This window comes from Triticum dicoccoides, chromosome 3B (genome assembly GCF_002162155.2).
Source record: "Triticum dicoccoides isolate Atlit2015 ecotype Zavitan chromosome 3B, WEW_v2.0, whole genome shotgun sequence".
NCBI classification, from domain to species: domain Eukaryota; kingdom Viridiplantae; phylum Streptophyta; class Magnoliopsida; order Poales; family Poaceae; genus Triticum; species Triticum dicoccoides.
The window spans coordinates 42,166,218-42,170,645 of NC_041385.1; positions in this window are offsets into that span (position 1 = coordinate 42,166,218).

Consider the following 4,428-nt stretch of genomic DNA (forward strand, 5'->3'; position numbering starts at 1 on the left):
CGAAACATCTTATAATAATGAATGAAAGGAGTATCCACAATGAGTTTATAATCTCTGACCGCTTCTAATATTTCTGGTCAATGAAAAAAAAGGTCCAGTTCCTTGAATATTGGGATGAAATTCTTTCCTCCCTTCTACGCGTATGAGTTGAAGGCACCAAGAAGTTAGAAAGATTTGGCTGAGATGGCACTCGAGCTATGCAAAGAAATGAATCATGCAAATTTTTTTAGAAAAGGAGGTTATCCCCGGCTCTGCATCAGAACAATGCATGCGGCCATCTTATTAATAAGCAAAACGTTCAACCAAGTCTCCAGGTCTCAAAAAGGTAAAAAGGCTCACAAAGAGCAAGAAGAACATGAAACAGGATAGCCACAACCGGCCGAATAAAAGTAGATAGGAAACTAAACACCTACCAATTACATGGCCGTCATTCAAACCGGTTGAAGATAGCCCGTTCTACCGCCTCACACCGGAGAGACACAGTAACCGTTGAAATGAATCATGCATATGCCCGTATTTATGGAAATCAATGAGTTGATGTTTGTGCCTCTTCAGCAGACGCTACTAGCAGACCAAGGTTACACAAACAGGCTATTGGTGGTTTTGTTCGCGTCTTCCAGGTGTAGCTGAGCATAGTGATTGCGGCGGCGCCTAGTTTCACTAGTAATAAAGCAATTACGGTGGTGCTCTTTATTCCCTGCACCATGCGTTGTTGTGGAAAAAGTCGAGATAGTTCTGGATGTAGCATTCATATTTGATGGGTCTTGGTAGTCGGTCTCTTCCGGCGTGTTCTGGGGGTTGCCGTGCTTCGCTCTGTCTTCCTGGAGTCGGACCTGCTGAGGAGGGGTCCTTGCGGCGATGATGATGACACGGGACAGGTGGTTAGTTCTGGCGCTGGTTCTGCGCAAGCCCAACGCTGTTCTCCTGCAATGCTCATTGACAGAATCAGAGTTGCCTGGTCACCGGCGCATGTGACTATTGTTTGGCGTCGACCGACGCAGGCCTCAAAGTTTGCTTGCGGTGAGGGCTTCTTCGGTGGTCGTCGATGGTGGAGTCGGAGTCGCGCTCACGGAGGTGTGATGGCGATGACGCCGGGCTACAACCTCGACGTCGCTTGTCTCTTCACCGGCGTGTGTGCGTTCTTGTGTGGGTTGCCAGGTCACCCTGTGTGCCTTGCTTTTGTGGGCATGATGTGACGGTTTTCGGCTGGTTTTCCGTTAATTAACCTGGCAATTCTCTTCGACCTTTTTTAATGAATCGGCCCTTAAGGGACCGTGTTTCAGAAATAAAATAAAATTTTGTAATGGTACTGACGTAGTTTCTTTTGTCATGTTCTTCGCTTGTTGAAGGTTGTATGCTTTAATTGATGCAGAAGACAAAGTTTCCAATATGCCTTACTTGATGCAGAGGCTATAGGTTCTAATATCCCTTTGAGAAGAAAAAAAACTAAGGGATGACTGTAGCTGAGATTTTACATCTACTGCCTCTGCCATTTGGCGCAGAGACCGCCCTTATAACTGGAGTGGCACATGGGTTCAGCACTGCAGGTAGTGCCAGGTCATTGAGACAGCATGCTGCTCAAGAATCCGTACATGTAAATAGATTGCTTCTAGTACTTCCTCGTAGCGTCTATAAAAGCAAGCCCCCCGCTCTCAAAATCCACTTCTCCGGTCCTACTCATCTCACGAACATGCACTGCCTCAGGAATCCACATCTCGTAAGGCAATGCTCTTGGACCAGAGGTATCTCCACTTTTGATGAGATTTTACTCATTTCTAATCAACTTCCAAAAGAATTGGCACTGGAAATCATAGTTATGAGTTGCTGGGGTATTTGGTCTGTGAGAAATGACAAGATCTTTCGGTCTGCGTCACCTGCTATTGATTCATGGAAATTTCACCTGTCTGAAGAACTTTGGGCTGTGCAACTCCGAGCCAAAGAGGGCAAAGCGAACAGGATCAAGGAATGGACTGATTTTAATCTTTAATGGGTACGCCCATGATTCAAAGAGCTGGGATTGGTAGAGAGCTATGCTCCTTGTATTATTTTACTTGTAACATATTTGTACCTTACTTTTTATTAATGAAAATACCGTAGAACGATTGTTCTACGGTCATGGCTCAAAAACATTTGTGAACCGCCATAGATTACATTGATTGCTGCTCTCCAACGTCGGGTCTTTGTTGTCCACCGAAGACGCGCGTGTCTGTTGCCGCAGGTCCTGATGTCGAGGATGCATCTTACCCGGTGCTTTTCCGCGAGAAACGCATATACACAAAATCGATCGAGGACTATCGATCACATATGTGGAAGCTAGCCTCAATTACGCCAACCGGACGTAGAAGCAAAACACACGCCAACATGTTGATCCGATCTCGACGAGAACACACTCATGCGATGCAGGATTGTTTGCAGAAGGTGCGATACAAACTGACCTAGACTATGACACATACAATGAGGTCATGCCAACTCGCCATGGTTATCCGACAGTGTTCATACTCAACATGTCACGGCATCACCGATGCCGTCTGCATCCTTCTCCACACTACGCGTTATGACCAGAAAAATGATCATTGATTGAGTGTCTGTCACGAGCTCATGACCTAACCTCATCGCATAGATGCAACAAGAATTGAATCCCATGGTACAGGTGCACGACCACCGCCGCACCCTTGTGGCTGCAATTAGCAAAGGGAAACACCAGAATATGAATGCCTCTTCGGCAGCGAGAAGAAATGATCTTTAAAGAAGTGTTGCATCTATCTATCTCGAACCATGTCACTTGCATCTCTTTCGGACACCCAGAGTGGCTCGGAGATCTCCTCGCGTACCCACCCGCATCGCCTCCCCACGAGACGCCACGGGGCTAATCCTAGTGTGTTAGAGGCCCCTTTCCACTTATGCCTTCCCTTCCGTTGTTGCCGCTGGCGTAGGCCGCAGTGGCGGCGGCCCTGTCGCCGAAGGAGGCTGGGTGTCTGGACGCGGTGGCGACATCTTGGTGTGGCTGGGGCATGGACAAAATGGGATATTGCACGTAGCGACCAGGGCAGAGTCCCCTGGTTGTGCGGCGGCAGAGCTCTCCTCCATGGCCACGGGAGCCGGCATGTTCTCCTGTGATGGACGGTGCGGCGGCAGCCATGGATCTGGTCCCCACCAAGATCCATTCTCGGTTTTTCCCGTGGCCAGCGAATATCGCATTGAGGGGTTGGCGTGGGAAGCTGGTTCCCTGCAGGCGTTCTGACGGCTGCGCATGCCATCACGGCCCGGCTCAGCTCGGATCCAATCAGCTGAGGGTTCAGTGTGACGTGAATGTCGATGAAAATTGTGTTGACCTCCATCGTGGCGGGCAATGACGGTGTCTTGGACGACGTCTCCTTGTTGAAGGCATTGTCGGTTGAAATCATCATCCTAGATTTGGGTCTCCTAGATTGGACGATGGTCGTGCCTTTGGGGCCGTTTTTCCTTTTGGGGGCATAAATTTGGAGAAGGTGCGGGCTGGAGGAGACAAGAGGAGGAGTGTTATTGAATCTACCGCAGCAGCGATGATGGTGGGTCTCAGCGACGGGGCACAACGGAGTCTCGTGGATGGATGTGTGGTGACGAACGCGCGTAGGATGGTGGCACTGTCTAGCATCATGGTGGTGTCGATAGTAGAATGGCTTGGCAAGGTGAATGTTTTATTGGAGGTTTAAGGAAAGAGCACGAAAAAAAGATTGATGAAATCATGTCAATCAATGTGGTAAATAATTATCATAATAAATTAAAAGCATTTGGGAGAGCTGGGAGCGGCGCCGGCTCGGGGGTCAGGGCGGCGGTCGGCCCGCAGGTAGAGCAGACTTGGTCATTGCCGGCTTGGACGGGCGTGAGTGGCTGACCCGCACACACCTCCTGTGACGCCCGGGTAATCAAGATACAGTAACCCTCTGGTAATGATGCCACGTCACCTTGATTATTGTAGATAATCTCGCGTTATTTCAGAACCGATCCAAATTCAAATTTGAAATTAAGTCAAACAATAAAAGTTTTCAAACATTAAAATAAAAATGTTTGGTTTGTACCGAATATTACAAAGGTAATTATGGTGCAACAAACCCATTTTTATAAAGTGCCTAAGTAATTTAAAATGATTTAAAAACACAAAAGAAAATAAATAAAAGAAAGAAAATACAAAAGAGAAAACAAACAAAAAGAAAAGAAAAGCAAGCACCCCCACGGGCCAGCCGACCCAACTGGCCGGCCCATTCGGCCACCTGCCCAACTGGGCCATGGCCCAGTCGGCCACCCCCTGGCCTATAGGCCACCCCACACCCCAGAAACCCTAGCCCCCCCATTCCCCACGCCCCCACACGCCCCCGCACTCCCCCCCACGTCGTTCCCCCCTCCCTATCCAATCCGGATCGGGGACGAGACCCCCACTCGCCCCACCCC